A 27386-nucleotide genomic window follows, 5' to 3' on the forward strand; every position below is an offset into this window, starting at 1 on the left:
CTACTCTTTTCCAGGCAGCTTCACAACAGACGCCAATAATGCCTCCCAGGAGCCATCTCAGATGACAATGTATTCCACAACTTGGCTGTTGGATGTTATGTAATATTATATATTTTCTGGAATCAAGAGCAGTTTTGCATCCACATGAAGATCTTTACAAAGCAGATATTTATATCAACGTATATCAAACTTCCAGCTCTAAACAAACAGAGGTGGTTGTTGTTGTCAACCAGAGCCAGGGCCTTTTCAACACTGGCTCTGGCCTGGTGGAACGCTCTGCCTCATGAGACCAGGGCCCTGCAGGATCTGATTTCTTTCCGCAGGGCCTGTAAGGCAGAGTTGTTCCACCTGGCCTTTGGCTTGGAATCAGTTTGATTCCCTCCCCTTCTTTCTTTTTTCCTTTCTCCACCTGTGATAAGGCTGCATTTTAATGTTTCAATGTTGTAATGTTGTATTTTAATCTTGTTTTTAAGTTGCATTCATTCAACTTGTTTTTATTATTGCTTGTTAGCCGCCCTGAGCCTGGCCTTGGCTGGGGAGGGCGGGGTATAAATAAAAATTGTTGTTGTTGTTTTAAAAAAACACCTCCCTTCATCCATCATTGTAGTCAGTTCTTCATGCGACTGATATCTCAGTAACCTGCAATGCCCATTCTCATACGTTTGGAAGACCACTCCCTCCACTATTGTGGGTAGACAAGAAGGAGGCAATTGGTTTGGTTCTCTTAATTTTGTGCTGTAATTCTCCAGCCAAGAAAATATGTAGGGATTTTGTGTGAAGACTTCCACCAAAGAATCCTGAGAACTGTAGTTTGCTAAGGGTGCTGGGGATTGTAGCTTTGTTTCCAAGATTCTTCAAGGAAAGCCATGTACAGTTTCCAGGATTCTTTGAGTGAAGCCATGTGTTTTAAATGTACATAAAAGGTAAAAATAAAAGGTAAAGGACCCCTGGACGGTTTAGTCCAGTCAAAGGCGACTATGGGGTTGCGGCGCTCATCTCACTTTCAGGCCGAGGGAGCCGGTGTTTGTCCACAGACAGCTTTCCAGGTCATGAGGCCAGCAGGACTAAACCGCTTCTGGCGCACCTGGACACCGTGACAGAAACCAGAGTGCACAGAAACGCCATTTACCTTCCTACCACAGCAGTACCTATTTATCTACTTGCACTGGTGTGCTTTTGAACTACTAGGTTGGCAGGAGTTGGGACAGAGCAACAAGAACTCACTCTGTCATGGGTATTTGAACCACCGACCTTCTGATCAGCAAGCCCAAGAGGCTCAGTGGTTTAGACCACAGTGCCACCCACATTTTTTCCCAAATGTACAGTGTGAGTGTGACCTACAATCCTTCCTTTGTCCCTTCCTTCCACCAGCCAACTGTGAGAGGGAATAACTGTTAGGGAAAAATGAAAGGTCTGAGTTCAGGAGCAAAAATAATTGTTCTGCTTGGGTATTCATGCCCCACAGTCAACAGCCACAATCCACCATGGATATCTGATGTTTAAGCCACAGGTGGAAGTTGCACAAAACCAAGAAGGGTTTGCACAGGGGACTTTTGCCTTGCTTTGCAATAAAATGAAATGCAAACAGGAGATCTCTTACCAGTTCTTAACAAAATGCTTCAAAGACTGAGGGCACTGTGAGCATCACACGTTTTGATGTATGAAAACACTGGGATTTTCTGTGTAAATTTTTGCATCTCATTGGGACTTCGCCCACAGTGACATTTTCCTGTGCGAAATCTGGCATTTTTAAAAATAAAAAATTCCATCCATATATAATGGCAAGATCAAAGCTAGAGCAATCAGTATATTCTGATCTGATATCACAAAGGAAAATGTTGTGATATAGCACCATCTGCAGGTACAGAACAATACCATGTTTGCCCAAAGCATCGCTTGAAATATTTATGCTTCCCTACTTTTCCCTCCCTGAAGCAGGAATAGGGCATGCATTTTGCATGGATTTGATACACTGGAGACATAATTGCAATAGCATTATATAACTATAGAATCTGAACTATTAGCTTATTTATAGTTACACGGCACGGAAGCGATGTGAAACAAAAGGGATTTTAGGATAAGCAATAATGCGGCTGCAAAGCTATCTGTAGTAGTTAAAATGTGCTAGTTGTACAATTTGTATGCACAATAGGATTTACTTTAGATGGTGCACCTTTCTGGAAAAAACAGAATGTTCAATATTAAAAATCAATAAGAAAACATGCACGCTGTATTATATAAGGAAATGCCTTGGTAAACCTTTGCAAGGGCACTTGGGTTTGGTGCGGAGAAATGACTGTGCCAGTTCGCAGTTTTTGGCATCCATAGGCATGGTAAATCAAGGGTGCTACAGGTCTTCAGTGTCCTTGTAAGGAGGCAACTGGAGTGAGATGCAATGAGGCAGAGTCCTTTTCTAGGCTCTAAGCCACACTTAGTTTGTCCAGCTAAGGAACCACGATATTGCTAGGAATGGAAGACAGGATTTCATCAGCATAGCAATGCAGGATAATGCAGCTGTGCCATGAAAACTCTTGGATAAGTCAGGTGAAGCAAATTTGCTGATATGGATAGGTGTCCTAGGCAGGTATTCGGCTTGAGAACTACTTGATATGCACAGAATGTGCAGCTGCATATAATGGTTTTGATCTGCACGACAAACAAAGGACTTTTGCTTATTTATTTATAAAACTCATATATGCTTAATTGCTGAAAGCTCTAAACAGTTTACATGGTATTTAAAACATACATTAATATTATCCATAAATGTTAGATGATAAACACAAAAACCCAAGTGTACATGAATCTGTACTTTAAAAATATATATCATATATAAAAAGTAAATTTCATATTAAAATGTATGTCAACTTTGCATATCTGGGTAGGATTTCCAAAATAAAAAGGGTGACAGCTGTTGCCAAAAAATTACCATGATACACTTTATGTGAATAAAATGTCTCAAACATGTACTATATATATTGGGAAATAGAAGTATATTTGTGGAGTGAAATAAAGACTCAGATTTCACACATTCCCACCAGTGGTGAAGGTGTCAGCACATTTTTGAGGTGCTATAAATATAGGGATCCCTTCTAGTCAGTTGAGAGGCTGGGATCACACATTAGAGCTGCAACCCTGTACAGACTCCCTTGAAAGTAAGTTCCATTGAAATCAATAGGATTTACTTCTGAGTAGACACATAACAATAGAATCAAAGAGTTGGAAGGGACCACAAGGACAATCTAGTCCAACCCTCTGCAATGCAGGAACCTCAGCTAAAGCATCCATGACAGATGGCCATCCAACTTCTGTTTTAAAACTTCCAAGGAAGGAAAGTCCACCACCTCTTGAGGGAGTCTGTTCCACTGCTGAACAGCTCTTTCCTCTGAATGTTTAGTCAGAATTTCCTTTCTTGCAACTTGAAGCCATTGGTTCGAGTCCTACCCTCCAGAGCAGGAGAAAACAAGCATGCTCCCTCCTTCATGGACAACCCTTAAGATATTTGAAGATAGCTATCATCTCTCAGTCTCCTCCCAGTTTCTTCAAGCGCTCCTCAAAAGGCTTAGTTTCCAGACCCTTGATCATCTTGGTTGTTGTCCTCTGCACACATTCCAGCTTGTCAACATCCTTCTTAAATTGTGGTGCCCAGAACTGGTCACAGTATTCCAAGTGTGGTCTGACTAAGGTAGAACAGAGTGGCACTATTACTTCCCTTGGTCTGGACACTACACTTCTGTTAATGCAGTGTAGGATAGCATTAACATTTTTTTGCTGCTGCATCACACTGTTGACTCATGTGAAGCATGTGGTCTACCAAGACCCCTAGATCCTTTGCGCATGCACTGCTACTAAGCCAGGTGTCCCCCATCCTATATTTGTGCATTTGGTCCTTCCTTCCTAAGCGCAGAACCTTACATTTGCCCCTATTGAAATTCATTTTGTTAGCTTGCACCCAGTTCTCCAATCTGTTAAGGTCATTTTGAATTCTGATTCTGCCTTCTGCGGCATTAGCTACCCCTCCCAATTTGGTGTCATCTTCAAATTTGATGAACATCCCTTCAATTCTTTCATCCAAGTCGTTTGTAAAGACATTGAACAACAATCACTTCCTGCCAAGTTTCTGAGCACTTCCACTTCAATCAGTTCCTTCCTGTTGGTGAGGACCAGGTCCAAAATAGATGATCCCCTTGTTGGTTCTTCCATCTTCTGGGAAATTAAATTGTCAGCGATGCAATGGAGGAAAGTCTTTCTCCACTGCATGAAGAGCTGTAGCAGTCATGGATTTCCTAAAGGGCATGCTGGTGAAGATCAGAAAACAACTACAGCACACTTACAATGAAATTTAACATCCTACAATAAAGGGTCTTAGGTAGGGCATTGGGAACCCACCTTCCTAAGAAATATATCTAGTCCTCTTCAAACTCTTTCATAATTTCATTTAAAATTCCTTGGGGAAAATTGCTCCAAGTAGACACTGCCAGATCCATTGTACGATTCCACTTGTTTGCACAATTTGATGGCAACTCTAATATGAGCCATCCATTGTAGATGACGGGATAATACAGAAGGTGATCACTTGCGGCTTTCTCTAGTTCTCCAATGTCTGCATAATGCTGAATGCATATGGGTTGGACACAATTCTTGTTGATATGTTTACTATCATCTCAGTGGTTAGCAAACAGCTTTGCGATGCCTTAGCCCCGAGTGATATTTTGATGTAAGCATCTCTGCAGATCTGCATTCAAACACTTTACTTGTACTGACATCTTAACACCATTTTCTGATTTAAGATGACAACACTGGGGAAAAAGCCCTTTCTGACAGTAATTAAATCAATTAAATCAAACCGTTTTGAACCCAGCATTGACAATAACCTTAGCTGGACCTGAAAGGTTGGGAATAGCAAACCAGGTTAAGCACTTGGAGGAAGAAGGGGTGAGGTTAAGTTGACTAGTGAATAAGATTTTTATTCATGTGAACATCAGATCCATGTTTAATACCAGTCTCATAGAGATGTAAGATTTTCAGAAATATCTGTGTATTATTGTTGAAAAGCTAAGACCTCCATCCTCTGCACACACTTGCCAGGGAATGTTCCATTGAAATCTATCACTTGAGGCTGTATCCAAAACTGTGAAATTGAAATTCTGATCATAAAATGAGACTCCCCATCTCTCCTCCATCTGCATGTTCCCAAAATCTGCTGCAGAGGGTCCCCAAACCCTTTTGACCAGATTTAAAGGATGGGGGGTACAGACGAGAGAAGAGGGAGATCTATTGTGCACAAGGAAATCTATTGTGAGAGTGGCACAGAATCATTGGATAGAACCCTTGATTGATTGATTGATTGATTGATTGATTGAATGATTGAACTAGTATTTAAATATTTATCTCTGGATCCAACCAATCCTCGGTTTTCCAATGTAATCCGTTCTGGAAGACCGTTCGAGTTCTGAAACAAAACTGAAAACTCAATACGGAATCCTCAAAACAGAAAACTCAATACAGAAAACTCAATACGGAAGCCGCCTCAAAAGTTTTCCGAAGTGTGTTCAAAAACGGAAGCATTTACTTCTGGGTTTACGGCGTTCGAATTCTGAAACGTTTGTCAATGGAGACATTCGAAAACCAAGGTACCATTGTAATTATAAGCATAGAAAAACAATATAGTATCATACATTGAAATCTAATTCAACCAGTATAAAAACCGCATCAAAAAACACAGTGATAAAACATTGATAAAATCAACAAATGATCAACAAAACAGCTACAAAACCTCAATAAATCATAACCAAGTAAAGTATATCAAAAGTCATTTGGAAAAGGTGGGTTTTCAAAGCACTTTCAAATACTGAAAATGAGTGGCCCAATCTTTGGAGGGATTTCTATATCAGGCAGGAACTGTTTCTGAGTTGTTCTTGTTGCAGTTGAACTCAATAAGATTTCAGAGTAAGGATCAGGCTGTAAGTTAGTTTTGAATCAACTGTTATTGTTTTCCTTGGGACTAAAATGTGCTTTTAATTCAGGTATACAGGGCTCTGTTTTCTTTAAATAATAAGAATAAACCCTGAAGATAATCCAGGGAGCGTTCTCCTTAGTTCAAACACCTGTACATGATAGAACAGAGGAGTACAGCATGCGAAGACAAGATTATTATCAGTCACAGTTTAATTAGCACCCCTGAGACTTGGACATGAAAGGTCTCAGGTCTCTTGAAAACTCATAACTTATGTAAGAAATCATTTCTAAACACTGGGCATATGCCACACTCTTTTGGAAGATATGAAATGCCAGCTTTCTTTTGAACGCTTTATAATACTTTCGTGATCAACGATAACAGAGGCACTCTTTGTCCCACCCAAGTCCAAGTATGGTATAATATCAGTACAGTGGTACCTTGGTACTCAAACAACCTGGAACCCAAACACTGCAAACCCAGAAGTGTTCCAGTTTGCTAACTGTTTTTGGAAGCCGAATGTGCCCCGTTTTGAGTGTTACACTTCCGATTTGAGTTGCACACTTCCATTCTGAATGTTACGCTGAGGTCTGTCTGTTTTTGTTATTTATTTTGTATTTTTGCTTCTGCAGCTCTTTTCGTTTTGCCTTTGTGACTGTGTGGAATCCAATTCAGCTACCAACTGATTGGTTGTGCGACTGCAGTACATTATTTATTGCTTTCATTTTATGGATCAAAGGTCTCATTAGATAGGAAAATTCATGTTGAATTGCTGTTTTAAGGGTTGTTTTTAAAAGTCTGGAACGGATTGATCCATTTTGCATTACTTTCTATGGGAAAGCATGCCCTGGTTTTGGAATGCTTTGGTTTTGGAACGCACTTCCAGAACGGATTACGTTTGAGAACCAAGGTACCACTGTAATACAAGTCTTAACGGGCCCATAAATGATTGTCTCTGAGCATGAGGATCAGGCCAGATTGAAGGCATGGTGTAGTATATGCTTTATTGTCATTTATTGTCCTTTTTGTTAGTGCTAGGTCCTCAGATGAGGAACTTATTGAAGTTGTTCCATGCACATGTTGATTTAGTTGGGTACTGACTGGACATAGCTACAAATGCTGAGACTGTTGAACAGACTCTTGGGCTGGGGTTTGTTTGGGTTTCTTTGTTTGGGTGGGTGTGTTGCTGTTGGTTTGTTGTATATTTCTCTTTGAACTTGTGATTTATGTGGAAATTGTTCAGTTTGGTTGTGTGTTTTTTAAAATTTTATTTATTGTTCGTGACTACTTTTGTCATGTTATAATTATGGATATATATATATATATATATATATATATATATATATATAATTTTATAAGCCGCCTTATGCATGGTTTTGTAGCCTTATCGGAGTTCACCGACTGGGTCTGCGTTGCTCTGGGACAGGAGGAAGGAAGTCAAATGACACCGAGGTTGGTTCAAAGAAAGAGTTTATTCTGCTCTCCGGATAGCAGAAGGCACTTGTGTGGTGAGTCCACAGCAAGTCCAAAGAAATGAGAAATTTCATGCGGTATATATATCCTCCAGGCACCCTCTCCCCCTTCCCCAGCCACGTTAGCTTGTACACACAGGTTGACATCACAGGTGTTCCTGCTCCGGCACTCTTAACCATAAAAGGGTGTTCCTGCACTTCTGACCATAAAGGGATTTTCCTTCCTGTACTTCTGACCATAAAAGGATCTTCCTGTTCCTACTCTTATCTTGGAGCAAGAGGCCACCATTTCCGAGAACACACTCTGGCACTGTTCCCAAACTGGGTTTGTGCGTTTTTTGTGGTCAGTACATAAGATAAGGCACGGATGTGTCTTCTCTGTTCTACTGGTACAGTGAAGGCCATACTTGACATCACAAACTGATAAAGGAGAGAGCTTTGAGCACAGCCGGGTTTTTGTTTATACATTGACTCAGAGCTCAAGTTAATATATTCTAGCTAAGGAAAAATAGGGATTTTGGTGCAGTTTCAAACTGCCTGCACAGTCAGTTTTGGGTTTGGGAAACCCATTCCTTCAGTTTGAACTGTGGAAAGGTGGCATACAAATAAAATTATGTATGTAATTGTTCTAACTCACACTCCAAACTTAGGGTGAACAGTAGGAAGAGGAGGGTTATGTTAATAATAACGTTATTCACAAAGAAATATTTATGATGTAGAGGGTAAGATTATTGACTTAGCATGCTTCACTTTCTTTCCAAATTTCTGATGCAGATGTTGTCCATATAGCCCATTTCCCCAAATTATGAGAAACATTTCAGCTAGTTAAATAGTCTACAAAACAGCATAAATTTATGAGAGGTTCATTGAGAATGCTGACTTTAGTGGCTGTGCCTCACAAATGTCCTTTATGTGTAAATAAAATAATCCAATATGAAAATGTTGATCAATTGCATGGGATATTCTGGATGGAAAAACAGATAATGATGATGTGAACTAAAGTTTGCAACAAAATTCTCCTATTATAATTATTGCTACACACTGGAAACCATTAGGAGGAAACCATATTTGTTTTTAATGAGAAAATGAGACTTGAGTGTGTGTCCTTTTAAAAAGTCTTTTCTGTCGTTGGATTACTGAGCTAATCCTTTAAGATAATAATAGTCGTTTGCCTACCTGTCCACTAATTCTGTCATGTTGCTGCATACAGAATAGGACTACTGATTCCACAAAGAACTACATTGGTTCTTCTGTAATATGTATTTTGTTAAAAAGAAAGAAAGAAGAAGAAACAAAAACCCACCGGCTTTTAAAATTAGGAATAATGAAATGAAGTCTTTACCTGTACACCAGTTAGAAGGATCTAAGTATACAATTCAGACATGACTCTATGGGGAGCTAAAGTTGAATGCCTTATCTCCCATTTGGATCACTGAATTTAGGAGTTGAAGAAGATTGCCACTTGTCTTGCTGAGGAGCTAATTACCCTAACTGATATGCATGATGGGCTGGACTTCAGCAGATGAATTCTGAATCAAAGAATAAGGCTGCAGTATAGTACCAACAGGGACGCAGGTGGCGCTGTGGTCTAAACCACTGAACCTAGGGCTTGCCGATCAGAAGGTTGGCAGTTCGAATCCCTTTGATAGGGTGAACTTCTGTTGCTTGGGCCCAGCTCCTGCCCACCTAGCAGTTCGAAAGCACGTCAAAGTGCAAATAGATAAATAGGTACCGCTCCGGCGGGAAGGTAAACGGCGTTTCCGTGGGCTGCTCTGGTTCGCCAGAAGCAGCTTAGTCATGCTGGCCACATGACCCGGAAGCTGTATGCCGGCTCCCTCGGCCAATAAAGCAAGATGAGTGCCACAACCCCAGAGTCGGCAGGGGTCAGGGGTCCCTTTACCTTTTATAGTACCAACAGGGACATGGGTGGTGCTGTGCTCTAAACCACAAAGCCTAGGGCTTGCTGAACAGAAGGTTGGCAGTTTGAATCCCTGTGACAGGGTGAGCTCCCGTTGCTCAGTCCCAGCTCCTGCCCACCTAGCAGTTCGAAAGCACGTCAAAGTGCAAGTAGATGAATAGGTACCACTCCGACGGGAAGGTAAATGGCGTTTCCGTGTGCTGCTCTGGTTCTCCAGAAGCAGCTTAGTCCTGCTGGCCACATGACCATCTGAGCCATCTGCAGACAAACGCCGGCTCCCTTGACCTATAGAGCAAGATGAGCATGCAACCCCAGAGTTGTCCATGACTAGACCTAACGGTCAGGGGTACCTTTACCTTTATAGTACCAACAAAAATTGTTGGTCATATTCATCACCCTTACAGTTTCTAGTTCATTTCCTTCCATCATGAAAATATGATGAAGGTCCAGTTCGCATGGTCTTGCTGGTATGGATGCCTTCACAAAGTTCTCCCTCATGGTTTGTTTCTCAGCTGCATTTCTATTGTATAGTACGTGAGAAGCCCATATCACTCCGGCATTTCCCAAGACAAGGGTGGAAAACCTGTTGCCCTCCATATGTTCTTGGAGCCCAACTCCCATCAGTCCCACTTGGAATAGCCAATCATCACCTCTGATGGGAATTGTAGAACACATATATCTGAATCCACCACTCCCCATCCTAAGTGTCCTAAAGAGCCACAATGTTAGAAGATGGCAAGTGTCAATTTTTTAATGGCATCTGCCACACCATAACAATAAAATCACTACTGCAGCAACATGGATGGCCATTGTTAATTTGCTTCCTTTTTATAATGGTCAACTGAATCATCTGAGAACATCATTCAGATGTTTATCAAGATCATTTCATTGGAATTGATACATAGCTATTGAACATACATTGCTTGCTGCTACACTAGACTTTTCTTACACGATCATCTCCTGTAAAGACATTTGTGACATTTTCTGTGAAAAGTGACAAGAAGAATACTTAAACTTTTTCCCTGGCACAACATTTCATTTTAGCAGGAAAGGACACAAAAAAGAAATGATAATCCTAATAAGGCCGGGATTTGTTTAAAGAGAAATACATAAGTAATAACATATTGGACTATAAGAAATAGGGATGGAGGAAATTTTGTTTAGTCCACATTTATAAGCACACTGTCCTAATTCACACCTCCTGGATCAGGAAGCAATTGCTGATTGCGTGGCGAGTTCCCGCCCCCCACCAGGATAAATAAAGACACGAGACACCATGATATAAGGTTAAATGGGCGAATTAGGCCACAACTTTATTGAATTCAGGAATGAGAGGCATTGGCTTAGGCATTGGTCCTACCGACTATCCGGCTCCAGCCCATTTGCTGGAGACACGGTGAAGGGTTAACACCTTAGTGGGGGAGTCACCTGCCGAGGCACGTCAGCTAGGAGCTCCCCCGGTCACCGCTCTGGGGCGTGCCTTCGGCCCACACCTCCATAGGCTTCGGACAGGGCCACGCCACCCGGAATCCTTTAACGGACCACCCTTCGTTCACTGGGGGGAGGTGATGGCGTTCCTCCCCCCCCACACGCATCCTCTGAACCCCTTCTTACCAATGCCTACCGCCAATGCCGAGAAGTTGTGAAGAGTTGCTACGAGGTAGGCGAAAAACCAAAAGGCTGGAAATCGCCAATTGGGATAAATTCCTACCATGCCCCTTGCGGCAACAGACCGAGGTCCATAGCAAAGTCAGAGACCTACCTAACACCTACCTAAAGGGAGGGAGGGCGGGCAAATGTGGGGTCCCAGCCGGCGAAAGGAGGGCGAGCCTCCTCGCCCCGGCGCTAAATAGGGGCAAGCCCCGCTCCCTAAGCCAGCTGATTGGCTGGCTGGGGAGGGAAGCCCCCGGGATTCCCATTCCTATTCTCGCAGGGGCTAAACCAGCCCCTGCTCACGTGGGGGGGGGGGGGCGTGACGCCCGCAACCCCACCTCCTGGGGCAAGCCGGAAGTGGCTTTACTGATCAGAAAGTAATTGTTCTTTGGATTTCGCAGTTCTCTGAATTTTGTGACACAGTTCTTTGCTTTTTAAAAGGAACCAGAACACTTTTTTAAAAAAAAATGTATGCATATTTTACATCTCCTATGAAGAGAGAGTTTCCCTATGTGGATGTAATATGCTTGAAGACTTATGCCACTGCTTACTGGTTTGCCCAATTTATGAGGATTTAAGAAGAGCCTTGTTCGAAGATTTAAGTCTCTTAGTTAGGAGATCGCCTAGGTATTTGATTAACTTTTTATTAGGGGATAGGTCCCCCTATGTCTCTGAAAAGTGGTCTGTTTTGCCTTTGGGGCAGCCATTTTAAGGGGAAATGTTTTTGGAAATGGCAAGTTAAATTCTTCAGGGAAACAAACTCTTATCTGACAGAATGTCTGTTTCAAATAATTATTTTAACTTTGCAATGTACTTTATTACATTTTATGTATTTTATCATTCCCTTGTCTTTCAAACAAAATAGTCAATACAAATGTCCTAACACACCTGAGAGAATTCTGGTCCACCATACTTTTTGGGATGGAATATTTCATGGTCTTCAGTAGGGTCAGTATATTCCACAATGTCCCCGCTTGTCACAGCAGGTCCTACTAGCTCTCTAAGCATGCATAATATGGCCTGATGTGATGGAGGATATACAGTGGTACTTCAGGTTAAGAACTTAATTCATTCTGGAGGTTTGTTCTTAATCTGAAACTGTTCTTAACCTGAAACACCACTTTAGCTAATGGGGCCTCCTGCTGCCGCTGCGCCGCTGCTGTATGATTTCTGTTCTCATCCTGAAGCAAAGTTCTTAACTCGAGGTACTATTTCTGGGTTAGCGGAGTCTGTAACCTGAAGTGTCTGTAACCTGAAGTGTCTGTAACCCAAGGTACCACTGTATTTCAAATTCAGATGATACCAGTTATCTAACTGAATGCCTTAGTATTCTGTACGTTTCCTAATAGACAATAGTTTTGGGGTCTCTTCTTCTGGGCAGGGTGGCTCCCACAAGGCCATTTTGGTCGTTCCAGCACAGTTGTATCCCTCTGCTGAGATCTGTGAGCCGTGGACCTGGTTCAATCCATATATTGGTGTCTGGCCTCTTTATTACCTGTTCCAGTCACAACCCACTTTTGATGGCTTCCTGGAATTTCTTTAAAGAACTGATAAACTCATCTAACATTGATTAACTGTGGGTAAAACTCAATATTTGTACAGCAGACTGTATTTATTTTGGTTGTAAATCAGCTGAAATGGATATAGTTATTTTCTCTTGGGTGGCTATGAGGAAAGCTATCCAATAATAACACCAAGGAACATTGGTAGGCAAACAGATGCAAGGAGCTTTATTTAAGGTCATTTGCCATAAAGGATAGTGAAATTAACAGGGCAGTCATTTGCATGTCTACTCAGAGGTATGTCCTATTTAGTTCGATGCTAGTTACTCCCAGGTAAGTGTATATGATCACAGTCTAACGGTGGATAAAGGTAAGCTTTAAAATGTCATTTTCTTCTGGGGAACTGTGCTGGAGACATGTTCACAATGTATATGTTCAGAGAGATATATTCATTGAGTCATACATTGATTTCTGATTGTCCACACACCTAGAATGAAGATATATGAGAGATGTGTGGTTAAATGGTCACAGCTTTATTCACTACTCTATGGATGATCTGCAGAGATCAGATCGAAGGTTGTCTAGCTACTTGTGGGCAACTTTAAACTAAGCTGGCTACCTTGAGGGCTGGCTACCTTGAGGAGGTAGAATGTGAAATCCCCAAGTCTCCTCTACTGGGCAAAACTACTTGTCCTACACTGTGGCATTAAAGCCAAAAACAACCCAGCGAAAATAAATAGCAATGTGAAGTAGGTGAAATGGGTGCTCCAACAGCTTAGTCATGGGACACCCCTCAGAAAATGTTACTTGGTCCCCTGAATGGGTAACCAGCTAATTTCATACTGCTAAATGGGCCCACATCAGAAGAGGTCAGCTTCGGGGAATTCTGTGCCCTAAATAGGGATACACATGCCTTGGTGTGATTGGCCTCACTGGGCCATGTGACCTGTCCTTGAAACAAGAAGCTGGGGAAGTATTGTGTGCTTATCCAGTATACCTGAAGGAGCGTCTGCACGCCCAGCGTTCTGCCCAGACACTGAGGTCCAGCGTCGATGGCCTTCTGGCGGTTCCCTCACTGCGAGAAGCCAAGTTACAGGCAACCAGGCAGAGGGCCTTCTCGGTAGTGGCACCCACCTTGTGGAATGCCCTCCCACCAGATGTCAAAGAGAACAACAGCTATCAGACTCTTAGAAGACATCTGAAGGCAGCCCTGTTTAGGGAAGCTTTTAATGTTTAACAGACTATTGTACTTTAATATTTTGTTGGAAGCCACCCGAGTGGCTGGAGAAACCCAGCCAGATGGGCGGGGTATTAATAATAATAATAATAATAACTGTTATTACTATTATCCCCACAAGGGGTGGGACAAGAACACTTCCATTCAGGCAACAAGGCTGTGATCTTAGGCAGAACAGGTAGCTTGCAGCATGGCTCGAGCTATATAGATTCCGCTTCTGCTCCTTCATCTGTGTGCTTTGGTGGAACCTTCATAGCATTCTGGAACATCATTGTTAAGGGACTGGGACCAGTTTGCCATTCCACACATACTGACCTTCCTGGTTGTAAACATCTCAAACAAAAGACAGTGGAGTCCACTGTTCTTTTGTGGGAAAAGGAGGCAACGTGCAAGTTCCTTTGAGAGGAAGGTAGCATGGAGCAATTGAGTTTCCAGTGTGGTGTGCGGAGGAGCTGAAAAAGTACCTCTCTGACACCAGCATCATTGCAGCTTACCTGCATGGGGTGGCACAGGGTTGTGATGAGGTCAGGGCTGAGCAGGTGCTCCTACTGGTATGCCCACACAGCCTCGGGTTCACTTTTCTCCTGCCCCATCCCCATCCAGGTAAGTTGTGATGGTGACTCTGTAGCTCTGCCCACCACTCAGGCCACCACCTGCAGAACATGCAGAATATGAAGCGAACCTAGACCCCCATGTCATGGAATTCTACTCAATATTGGTCCAGAGCAGATTCCAATGTATAGTTAGCAGAGTAAAAACGTTGCAGGATTCCCCAAAAATAGACCAGAGGCAATTATATTTCATTCAGAAGAGCTTGACTGCTACTGAAGGCAAATGAACATAATGGTCACAAAGCAAATATATTCAGGATTGTCACTGTCCATAAGAAATCCAGTTGCAGCAGACTTAACTTAAACTTGCAATAACTTATAATAGGTCTAACACTCAGCATACTATGTACAGAACTCAGAACCAGGAGGGAGAGAGATAGAAAGAGAAAGTGAAACCCAGGCTCCTTCTGGCCTATTTTTATAGTCAGCATGACCTTGACTGAAAGAGATAACAGACCAGTTTAAACCAGCTGTACTCAGCTTCTCTGAAAGAATAACCCAAACATAATGAACCTTCTGCTTGTTTCTTTCACACAAAGAAGCTTCCAGAACCTTCCGGAACCCTCTTGAATTAATTAGAACAGGAAAGATCTCTACACATCATATCAATACTTTCTGCACTAAGAAATGCAAACTGACACCCATCATCTCATCTTCTTTCAATAACTGGATGTCATGAACAGTTGTCTTTTTTTTATTTTTACAAGACTAAGTTCTAAGACATAAATCATAATTAAATCAAATCATCATTAAACGAGGAGGGGGAGAAACATGTATGCCACCTCGAGCTCCTTGGGGAAAAGAAGGTGGGAAATAGATGCAATAAATACACATATGCACAGACATAATTATAGGCATATATCATTATTATATAATTATTGAAAGGGTCTTTTTAACCACTTGCAGGGAAAACAAAGAGCCTTTTAAAGTAGCTTTGTTTAATGATTTGTTCTATTGCATATTTTCTCTTGTGGTTTACCACTGCTATTTATATTCTGGCTTGTAAGCTACCTTTGAGTACACTTGCCATCTGTTGGCCTATTCACAAACAGAGCTCCTTCTTGCATTCTGCATCACAATGCACAATACACTAACACCAGTTGTTGTTGTTTTTTTAAAAAAAGAATTGATCTATGCATCCTATTACCCTGCTGTGATTGATACATACATTTGCGATAAGTCTGCATGAAAATTTGTAAGCGCTTGTATGCAAAATTCTCCTGTTTTATATGCAAATAGGCCTGGTATATGTGATTGTCCCTTGACATAATGCATTTATGAATGCTATCTTCATGAATATGCACATTTTAATTGTACTTTTCACTAACGTGCACCTTTTTGCATACTTTATTTGGTTGGGCATCTTTACGAAATTACAAAATTCAGATAAATGTTGGGCAGCTGCTAAACTGAGGCCCGTGGTAGTTCAGAAGCAAAATTCAGCTAAAAATGTTGCGTCTCAGTTTGTCCACTAGTTCCAAAAGCACAAATTTGGTAGGTTTACATTAAGATAGAAACTGGACAAATTTCTCCCATATCCCTAGTCAGAGGTGGTGATTTATTTGGGCGCATGGCAGCTCTGATACATCACTGAACCTCACAAAACTGCAGCAAACACCTTTCCCCTAAACCAGTAGCTATAACTGACAGCTCTCTTTTCCAATCCCTGCCTTTTTAGGAAGCGATGGCAAAGTGTGACAGCTAATCAGGATTAAAAGGCACCAGAGGAGGAGGAAAGCACTGAAGAGTGTCTGGCACTTCCTGTTTCTGTAGTGACCTTTCTAAGCTTAATAGCTGCAGGACTTCCTGCAGGTTCTACGCCTCCAGACCTCAGTGGCTCAGCTTGTCACAATAACGTTTTGTACTTCCCACTTCCAGAATGATCAATAAAGCTACGCAGACTCTTTTTTAGCACTTTTACTTCAAGCTTTCTCATGCAGCTTGAAGTTCTGAGGTGACCTAGAAAAAGGCAGGAGGGATGAGCAATACCTCCCCCCCCCCATCCCCACCTTTTAAAATAATGCTTTTAGGGCAGGAGGGAGATTCTCTGTGTTATTTAGCCAAACTAATTTGCTCGTAGCTTGCTTTCATTTCTGACAGTTAGTTGGCATTTTCTGGAGCGCATCTCCAAAGGTAATTGTTGTGCTTCGAGGGACCTTTCCCTGGCCCTCTTCATCTCATCACCTCAGGTGATGTGAAAAACAAAGAAGCAGCTTGCTGTTAAATAATAATTTTTAAGAGCATTTTTTGTTAAAAAAAGGATTCTCTTTAGGGTGGAAGGAAACAAAGCTTCACTGAGAATAGAGTATATGATTTTTTTTTGTTCCACTGTAGGAAGAAAAACTACCTTCTCTGATGGGAAAGAAACAGATTATTCGTTTTCAGTGGCAAGCAAATGTTTAGAAGAATGGAATTGGGATGTTATGTGTGGAAGCCTTGTTCAATGAAGAAAGCACACATCATATATTTAAAACATATCCAAAGTTTGTCAAGCGTACAGGGAATCACAGCTTTCTGAAGAGTAAAGTACAGTTCCCAGTATTTGAGCTTTTTGCAGGTTGCTTTAAGCCAGGCTTCCTCAAACTCGGCCCTCCAGACTACAATTCCCATCATCCCTGATCACTGGTCCTGCTAGCTAGGGATCATGGGTGTTGAAGGGCAAAAACATCTGGAGGGCTGAGTTTGAGGAAGCCTGCTTTAAATGTATGGTGTATACATTATGGGTTAACTCCTTTACGATTGCATTATGCAAGGTACAGAAGCACCATATAGTTATGTCAGTAAGAGCCAGGTTCATATAGATCTGCTTGTGTTTTTCACTTTCCCCCTCCCCATATTACCATCACATCATGGGGAGAGCAGGGTTGAACGTCTTGGCTCCACCACCTCCATCATCTCTCTCACTGGCTTCATCAACATTCACATGTTGGGAAGGGAACCATTGAGCAGGGAGCCCATAGAGGCTGCTCATGTGATTTAGAACCCTGACCTTCTAGGACAAAAAGTCTCTCCAATGGCACCCAAAAAAGGTCTCGGTAAAATCCACAATGTGTGAGTGACAGTTTGTTCTTCCTGCGCAGTTCCTGTTTGCACTTGCTCAGCCTCTCCTACATTGAACACCCCTCAGTTAACCATGTCCACATTTCCTTGGATAGCAAGGAAGAGACTGTGGTCTCTTCTGAATGGAGGAGAGGTGCAGAGAGCTTATCTTCAGAAGCAAGTGAGGTGCTGCCTGACATAGAAGCTGAACTTGGGGGCGTGGGTGTCCACAGGCCATTTTGTGGTCCTCTTTTTTGCTCCATTGAATGTGGCAGCCATTTTTTGTGTTATGCCAGTTCCTCACAGCAGCCAAGAAGGAGTGTAACCCTATCTCCTGACCATCCATTGGACTTTAATTTCTCTGGATATGTTCTGTTTGCATGATGTGTTGGTCTATGGAATTACACTTTGTGAGATATTATGTGTTGAATTGTGTTTGAAATAGAAGTTACATAGTTAAAAACAGCCTGTTACATTGTGTGTGTTGTTACCAGCATGTAAAAGCATCTGCAAGTAGCTCTAGAGAGAAATGAAACCCCGAAGAGTCACTTCCAGTCAATGTAGACCATGGACAGGCAATCTTTGATCCTAGGGTCATTTGTGGACCTTAGTCTCATTTCAAAAAGCAGCTACAAACGATCAATTCAGACCTTTGGCAAATGTCATCTGTCCCTCACACCATTGGCTGCTGGGTGGGGAGAGGGAGGGAGGGAGGGAGGGAGGGAGGGAGGGAGAGAGAGAGAGAGAGAGAGAGAGAGAGAGAGAGAGATGGGTTGCTACTTATACTGAAGTGATTGCAACTGATGAGCTATAAATGAACCAAAGAAAGTTCAGCTATGAAACCTTCCTTGGATTTCTGTGTGCTCATTCTTACTGGCGGCAGCTTAATTAAATAATAGCATCAATGCTCAAAGAATGTAATTAATGAGTGGCAACATCCAAGTGTACCCTAACACCCCATAAGAGAAGTAATACCACATTACCATGTGCAGAGTGGATTGCCAAGATATTAAATCCAGCTTCTGAGATAGTCTAAGTACACCAATACTGCTTGACTCTCAGATGGTCCTTATCAGTAGCTGAACAGCAACGAAAACATCCAAAATGACTATCAAGAGATGGTAAGTGGCAAATGAGTGGCTCTTGGACAATAAGAGTTTAAGATAGCTAGAACAATGGGCTATCCATTTCCAAAGTGCAGCTCAAAACATGCTCTGTCATATGTGAAGAACTCCTTGTCCAAGAAAACAAACCAACCAGACAAAAGCCTTTCAAAAACGTCCACAGTTTCAATGCATTTGGTGACAGCCAGGCAATATGAGCCACCCACGAGTCCCATTGATTTAAGTGGGTGGTAAACATAACATTCTTCTATTGAAACCAGTGTTTAAATTGGCTGTCTTGCTCGCTCACTTGCAAAAACAAAGTCCCTCTGTGATTTTTAATGGCTCTCGAAGATCCACTTTAAGATGGTGGTTAACTGTTGCTGCTTTCATCCATCTGTCTTGGGAGACAATGCAGAAGTGCAGCTTTGAGGGTGAAGACAAACTGTTGGAAAGTTACAGCACCTGCTGTGGTTATAGAGACCAATATGGGAGAGATATGTTTTGTTGCAGTTGGGGCACACAAAGGTGTCTGGTCATGCTGCTGCAGATGCACCATGTCGTTTCTTCTCTGTGTGTTCCTCCCAGCAGTCATTCCTCCTCTGGCCATTGCTGTGGATACACAACCTCACTGTCTGTCTCCAGGTACTACAGTGATCTGCAAGGAATTACCACATAGCAAGATTGATATTGCTAGCCTCCATGCCATGTTTGCAGACATCTTTGTAATGCAGAGTTGGTCAGCCAACAGGCCTGGTGCCTGAAGCCAGCTCCCATAGAGCACATCCTTCCTTTCTGTGCACATGACCAAGCCAGTGTAGACGTCACTGAGACAGGAGTGAGAACATTCTGGGAATGTGGGCTTGGGAGAGCACACCTTTGAGACTCTGTCCTGCCATGTGATGCCCAAAATCCTCCTGACACAACACATGTGGAAGACATTGACAGACCTTCCAATTATTCCAATTTTCCAGGGGCAGTCCCGGATTTACAGAAACCATCCTGATTTCTGATTTGATCCAGGAACGTCCTGCTTTTCCTGATTCTATTTTCACTGGAGTAATGTTGGAGGGTGTGTGTTGAGGCTTTCAATAGTCAATGGTCAAAGATGATGGGAACTGTAGTCTAACAACTACGGAGGGTCACAGGTTCTCCACCCTTACCCTAGGGCAGTTATCCACCTAAATCATAATCAAGAGTATGTGCTTGCTCTGTGTTTAATGATATATATCACCTCTATTTTTTCTGCTGCATATACCAACTTTTTCATCATTGGAATCGACTGATGAAATGATGGGCATTTTCAGTGTCACTCTCCGCCTTTCGTGATATTGATTGGCTTTTAGCATGTGGTCATAAAAACCATGTACCAATTTCAGAACAACCCTGATGGGAGAAGGAGGAAAACCCCAGAACTCTGTGGAAATAGATGTAAATGATCAAGGTCAAGAAAAGCATTAACCATGAAATGTAACCAACTCTCTCTGAAACATTTATATTTTAATTATGATTCTTCAAGAGTCAAGATTTTTATGTGCAGATAAATCTTGGGTGACTATAAGGATTGGAAATTTCAGCAGCACTCTGGTAAAAAGCAAGATATTTCTCCGTGAATTTGTCTCTTGGCCTACTGGCATGAGCTCCAGAATTGACCTAAACCCAAATGAGTGTGGGATGTGATCAAACGTAGGTATTTCTCGACATCCAGAGCTTGCTAAACTAGCCCTAATGGGCTTTCAGAAAGGCTCACAACAAAAGTTATTGTGCATCACTACAGAAAATGCAGAATAAGGAAGGCCCTTGCAGGTGAGGGGTGCATAGCATTATAGGACGACATATTCCACAGTCAGATTGAGGAGTTTATCTCCTATCCGCAGGATGAATTAGTATAATTCATTCTGCTACCTTATATCGTGCTGCTCGTGTACAGATTCCAAGAAGGTGATTGTTCCTTTTCTAACCTTTACTCTTATACAGGAGATTCTGTGATAGCGTCACAGAGGACATATGAAGAAAACAAAACAAAGGTCCAGGTATGTAGGATAAATGCAGTTCTCCATGAGTTGCGAATCAGAGTTCTGATCCAGAAGATGAAAACTGTTACCGTGTAAATAAGATACGTTTGCTAGGCTTGTAATGTTGGCTGCCTTGAAAAGTTGCTGTAGCTCAGTGGTGGCCAAACTCGGCCCTCCAGCTGATTTGGGGATACAACTCCCATTATCCCTAGCTAACAGGACCAGTGGTCAGGAATGATGGGAATTGTAGTCCCAAAACAGCTGGAGGGCCAAGTTTGGCCACCACTGCTAGCTGGAGGGGGCAGTTGCTGCTTCCCTCCCCAGCTGTGCCCCCCATGTGTTTTTTATATTGTTACAAACCACTGCGATAAATCTTTATGATGCGACAGGACATCAATATTTTTTATAAATAAAATAATTCTAAAATAGTAGATCTCGAGGTGCAAAATATAGGATGCATCTTAATGCATATTCCAATGACTTCAGTTTGGGTAGTGAGCTCACCACGCCCAGTCACTACTGAGCCCACGTTTGAGAGTGTCTAATCTGAAATTGATTTCCGGCTCAGGAGCTGCTGTTGGCAGTGTCACACTGATTGACATATCAGCCCTGCAAGGGGGTGGACTAGATGACCCCCGGGGTCCCTTCCAACTCTACAATCCTATGATTCTAGGATATGTGAGGACCCTCTGCCAGAAAGCATTCAACGTGCTCATCTCTTGGTTGGAGAGGAGACAAATTCTTCATCTGCTTTAGTATCCTACCCTTCCTTTGAATTTAAGGACGCTTCTTGTGTCGTGTCCAATAATCCCCAAGGATAAATTTGAAATGAGATAGATAGATAGATGATAGATTGATAGATTGATCTATGGCTATTTCTGTTCCAGTTATCCTGGAAGCAGCAGGTAGATAGAAGCACACAGGAAACTGAACTAACACTTTTATTTATTTATTTCATTCTGTTAAGATGATGGTTTTGCAGTACTAATTATTGAAATGTGGGGTAGAAAATAAAACTCCTCACAATGTGACAGGCTTCCTGATCTCAATGATTAATGCAAACTCACTTCTGGAAGAAGAGATGCAGCTGATGTTCTCCATTGTGTCTGTCTGCACATTCTATATTAATCTGTTGCATTACAATGAAGTGCTCTACTGATCAGTAACAAATTGGTATGACGACACTTCTTTTAATAGCTCTGTGGTTTTTGTAATCCTGCAAAATGAAATGGCAAAGAGTCAGTGCAAGCAGACAGGAGTATTAGCCGCAACATTGATTTATTCAGTAATAGAAAGAAACAGATCTTATTTTGAAGTCTGATTTGGACCTTAGAGTGAAAAGAGAGTTCAGCTCTTTTTGAAATGACGAGAGGAACACCTAAATGATTACCTTTGCAAGCATTCCCCCCTGTAGTGTATCAAGGTATTTAGGTAGCTGAGGTCGATTATGTGTATATCCTTTCCCCAACCTTACTTAAAGCCACAATCACTTTATTACTCAATAACTGAAGGATTTTTCAATTTAAAAAAATCTTTGACAGTGATGTCACAGCAACATCATTTCTTCAGTTGAAGCAATTCCAATTAAATGATGTTATTATTTTAAAAATGTGCTGTTTCTTAATTCATTGATAGTTTTTTTTCATACATCCAGCTGATGCCAAAACATTTTCCTTCAGAAGAACAGTATTTATTCACTAGACAAGATGCTTTTTTAAAAAGGATTCTGAATATTGAAACATCTGTCTTTGTTACCAGAGTATGGCGAATTCTCATATAGAAAATCCAGAATCAAAATTAAGGAACAAAATGTCTGAGTCTCTCTCTCTCTCTCTCTCTCTCTCATACAGCCACAGGGAATCTCAATAGGGGACAAGGTTACACTATGAGAGGAAGATGGGGTTAATCATTTATTTGCTTCCACATAAGAATAGCTCCCCCCCAACCACTTTATGTCCTAGGTGGAAAAAGGTCATAGGACCACAGGAAGCATACTCTCCGACATTTCTCCAATGAAAATAGGGCCTATCCAACAACAACATTTATATTTATACCCCATCCATTAGACTGGGTTGCCTCCAGCCACTCTGGGCGACTTCCAACATTTATTAAAACATAATAAAACAGTAAACATTTAAAAACTTCCCTAAACGGAGCTGCCTTCAGATGTCCTCTAAAGGTTGTATAGTTACTTATTTGCTTAGCTTACATAACTCCATGCCCTCCAGCATTGTCTTAATGAAATGTGGAATATTCCAGGATCAAATCAGAAACTAGGATGGCTTCTGTAAATCCAGTACTGTCCCTAGAAAATAGGGTAAAGTTAGAGGGTCTGCTTTTAGCTTGGTATTGTCTATATTAGGGGTCAGCAAACATTTTCAGCAGGGGGCCGTTCCACTGCCCTTCAGACCTTGTGGGGGGCCAGACTATATTTTGGAAAAAAAAGGAAGAATGGTTTTCGCCCACCCGCAAAGAGGCCTGAAGATGCTTCGCTTTACCTGTCCCAGTTGTCGTCCCAATAGCCACAGCTGAGCTTCTCCAGCCAGCCAGGTGCCGTGGCAGGGTAGGAGGATGTGTTGGCCGGTGAAGACAGAAACAGTAGCCCTGGCGGAGGAGCCATGGATGGAGGTAGGGGAACTGGGGGGTCGCCGGTGCTTTTACTCACCACCTGCTGCTGCTGCTTCCTGAGAGGCACTGTGGAGAAGAAGACAGAGCCGCCCGCCAACCCGCAAGTGGCTGCCACGGCCAGCGCAACAACCCACCTGAACGCCATGAGAGGAACGGAGGGAGGAGGGAGGCAGGCAGGCAGCAACGAAGGAAGTGTGCAAGGAAGCAGTGCAGGAAACAGGCACAGAGAAGGAAGGGAGGGTGGACTGAGGGAGAGGGAGGAGGAGCAGGAAGAAAATGGTTTCCTGCTTGGCAGGGGGTTGGACTCGATGGCCCTTGTGGTCTCTTCCAACTCTATGATTCTATGATTCTATGATTGATTCTATGATTCTATGATTCTATGAAAATGCAGCAGCAGTTGGCAGCCGACGTCACATGCCCCCTTCACAGTGCTGCCCTGCTGAGGTGGGCAGGTGGGCGAGCCAACTCCCACCGTCAACAGAGCCTGGCGTCGGACAAGATTGCTCCGTCCTTGAGGAGAAAAGCGCCGCCATGTGAGGGAGAGGGAAAAAATGCACACACTGGCGATCTAAGCAATGGCAATCCACGCAGCAATTCCTTGACCATCCACAGGCCTGATCTAGAAGGCAATTGGGCCTCATCCAGCCCGATGATCTTAGTTAGCTGACCCATGGTCTATATACTAACTGGCAGTGGTTTTCCACGATTTTGAGCAGGGTTTTCTGGCAGCCATACTTCAAAATCCCATCAAAATAAAAAGTTTCTCCCTCCTCCCTCCACTCAAAGAACTTTAGCCAAAGTCACGCAAAGAAGCAGCCCAATGATTTTTAACCAGGCAGAACCTCCTAGCACTGTGGAACTGACACAGAGAAGGCTCCGTCTCTCGTGCTCATGTCTCAAATCTCTAAAGATGGTACTGAGAGCAAAGCTGCTAATTTGCAAACACTGGTCTTCAGTCGAAATGGTAGAGCTCAGATCCAATTTTATTGTGTCAGCAAGACCTAGGAGCAGGCAGTAAGAGTCCCTGCAAACTTTCCCGGTGAAAAGCTATCATGGCCCAGCTTTCTGCCACCTTTGCAAATGTTAAGCAGAACTGAAGCACTAAGCTCTTAAGACTAGCACAAAAGGCACATCATGTGGGGACGTTGACTGCAGTTCATTTTGTTATCTCTGCTGTGCTTTATGATCACATTAGTCTTGATCAGCTTTCAGGACAGTGGCACTTGCTTAACTGTAGCTGCAAAGTCATTAGCGCATATGAAATGGATTTAAGGTTTCAGGAAAGCTCGAACGATAGCATTCCAAGGGCAAAAATGTAATTTCCTCCCAAACGTCTGCTCATTTCCTCTGCCATTGTCCATTGCATGAAACAATACAGGATTCGACGCCGATACTGTGCTTTGCAAGCATAGGAGGATCTCAAAATTGATCATATCAGAGTGTGACAAACAATTCACGAGTCATGGCTCTGGTCAGATATGCACCAGAAACCGTACAAAAAACCCTCACAAATACAACAAAATCGCAAGCACAGGGCGGAGGGGAGCTAGAAACACAGCTTGCACTCCTTTTAACCTTTAGATAGCTGCATTTTCAGTCCGGTTCAAATAAGAATTATAGAGAGAAAGCATCACTAAAAATTGCTCGGAGCAAATGATTTTTTAAAACACAGTCATAATAAGCAATTTCATTTACTAAAGGCACACTTGGGAATGCCACAGAAACAGCTCGACATATTGTCCAGTTCTCTGAATCGCTGCTGCTAATCGAAGCTACAATACACAATACAAAAGCATTTATTTGCTTCTAAAAGTTCTCAATGTGCCACAAATTCTGCTGGATTACTATTGTGCTGATTTCCTTTCTCTCCCTTCCCTGCCTTTTACCCAGAAATTTCACTGACCACATGAACCACTGCTTGCCAAATCACTTTTAAAATTATTAATCTGAAGATTGGGGTACGGACTTTGTACAGACATAGCTCAGCTGCTTGAAGATAAATATCAGCTACAAACAAACTAGATGGTATCTGCTGGAAATCAGATGTCCCTGTGTTAAGAAAAGCTATTCAAAATCAGGCTGTTGCCTTTTCTGCCATTAGTAAAGCTCACCAATCTTCTTCTTCTTTGGAGATCACTTATAGCCGAGTAAGATTGTCTTCCACGAACATGATATTAACAGTGAGTTTGTAAGTGACTGTGGAGGCCAATTCTGGATCCACACGTCTTTCCACAGTGGGGACATAGGTTTCTGGGTGGGAGTTGATCACAGTGAGGATTTACCAAATGTGCCTTCTTCTTAGCACGTTTCGCCCTTTCGTCCCAAGTTCGAGCGTCTTCAAAGCCCATGACACCTTTGGTAAAGGCTGTTCTCCAATTGGAGCACTCACAGGCCAGCGTTTCCCAGTTGTTGGTGTTTATACTATATTTTTCTAGATTTCCTTGAGAGAGTCTTTAAACCTCTTTTGTTGACGCTTTCTATTTTTAAGTTTGGAATAAATTATAGTCCCCCCAAAAGAGGTCATCTTATACATGGGGGGGGGTCTTATAGATAGAAAAGTACGGTAATTTTGTCACTACCACCACCGTGATGACACCCGGGGTGGACTGCGCCCCCTTCATCTGCCCCTGGCAGGGAGGGAGCCAGGGGCCTGCTGATATCTCTGTTTTATTTTCGTGGAAGGAGCCTTTCCCCAACGTTTACCTTATTCTGGCCAAATCCCTGGAGAGACGTGACAAACCTCCGGCACTGGGGCATGGGGAAATACCTTTTGGGAGTCGTAGGAACACTCTCCCCACCTGCGGCTTCTTACAACTTCTTTCAGAAACATTGCTCCCCCAAACCGAAGAGGCTGAGCGTAGCCATCACAGCTAGTTGCCTTGGATAGGCCTCTAAATGTTTGGTGTGGCTGAGGCAGCTGAATGTGCGTCTGAGCTGACTTCTGTCCGTAGTTTTGGGCCAGCCACAGCCCATTCCCTGTTTCGTCCACAGGGCCACGACTCCAAGGATCAGGCTCCAGCTCCAGTTCCCAGGATGAAGAATCAGAGGGCATCCCAGCAGTTCCCAGCTACCACCCCTTGCACCTCTTCCCCACTGCCCCTTATCCATGCAGGAAATCTGTGCACTAGAGAACGTTTTAAACAAAAGCGAAACTCCATCATCCGTGGCATCCCAGTCTTGCCTTTCTGGATTGTATTGTCCTTCCAAGTCGCTGGAGGAATTCCATGTTGCACAGTGCCTTGCATGTCTTCTGGGATGTCCCGCTTGCCATTCCCTGGCAAGAGGAGAACAGTGTCACTGGTATATGTTAAAACTCAATATAGAAATTGGAGGAACTTGTGGCTTTTGATATTCCAAGGATTAATTAATATTTCTTAATAAACTAGCTTAAAATGAAAAAAGTAGTTTGCTTTCCTTCTCTGACTGCTGCTGGGAGATCTGCTTCAGAAGGCTGAAGCCAGCTGGATGTGTGCCGGCTTTCGGGGAGCAAGACATTGGAAGTGTTGGACCAACTGGGGGGGGGGGGGAGCATGGACATGTGAGGCATCTTTCCATGAGGATTTTCTATGAAGTCCATGTCTGTGACATTGGCTGTAGCCCCCATTTTTTTTCTTTCATAACCTAGGCCTGTAAGGCTGGTTTCTCTGGAGGTGTCACAGTTGGCGGCAGACAAAACCAGGTCCTTTGAGAGGCTGGTGTGAGGCATCTGAGTATTAGCAATACTAGCCAAGCCCTGGCTCTGTGGCCCACCTAAACTGAGGGAATTCTGTTTCCTGGGCAGTTGGCAGAGCCCCTCTTTGCTGTTCCTTTTCGGCCACTGTCAAATGAGGGCGATGGCGACTGGTCTATTGATTCTAAGCTGATTAGCGGCCCAGCCCAGCCCAGCTTGACATCCCCCACCAAGTGTCCCCCTTCTAGAACCCACCACTCTCAACCGACTCTCAACTGCCTCCCACTCCAACATTCAAACTCCCTTTCCAAGCCTCCTCCAATCTTCTCTCTCCACCAGAATTCCATGTTCTCTCTTCCCCCCTCCCTCCCTGCTTAACGTTCCCTTTGGAATTCTAATAGAATTACCTTAGTTACAACAACAACAACAACAACAACAATTTATTATTTATACCCCGCCCACCTGGCTGGGCTTCCCCAGCCACTCTGTGCGGCTTCCAACAAAATATTAAAATGCAGTAATGCATCAAACATTAAAAGCTTCCCTAAGCAGGGCTACCTTCAGATGTCTTCTAAAAGTCTGGTA

General features: G+C 42.8%; 2 long non-coding RNA genes across 2 annotated transcripts; one reads left to right on the forward strand and one right to left on the reverse strand.

Moving 5' to 3' along the window:
• LOC310658348 lies at positions 1-23356 on the forward strand. Its single transcript, XR_014502260.1, has 3 exons — positions 1-99; positions 20466-20521; positions 22354-23356. It is a non-coding gene; the product is annotated as an uncharacterized lncRNA (long non-coding RNA).
• Positions 21432-26130, reverse strand: LOC310658354. Its single transcript, XR_014502266.1, has 2 exons — positions 25899-26130; positions 21432-21719 (listed from the first exon to the last, which is right to left on the reverse strand). It is a non-coding gene; the product is annotated as an uncharacterized lncRNA (long non-coding RNA).
• Between the last annotated feature and the right edge of the window lie 1256 nt (positions 26131-27386).

This window comes from Podarcis tiliguerta, assembly GCF_965153285.1.
Source record: "Podarcis tiliguerta genome assembly, chromosome: 10".
Lineage (NCBI taxonomy): Eukaryota > Metazoa > Chordata > Lepidosauria > Squamata > Lacertidae > Podarcis > Podarcis tiliguerta.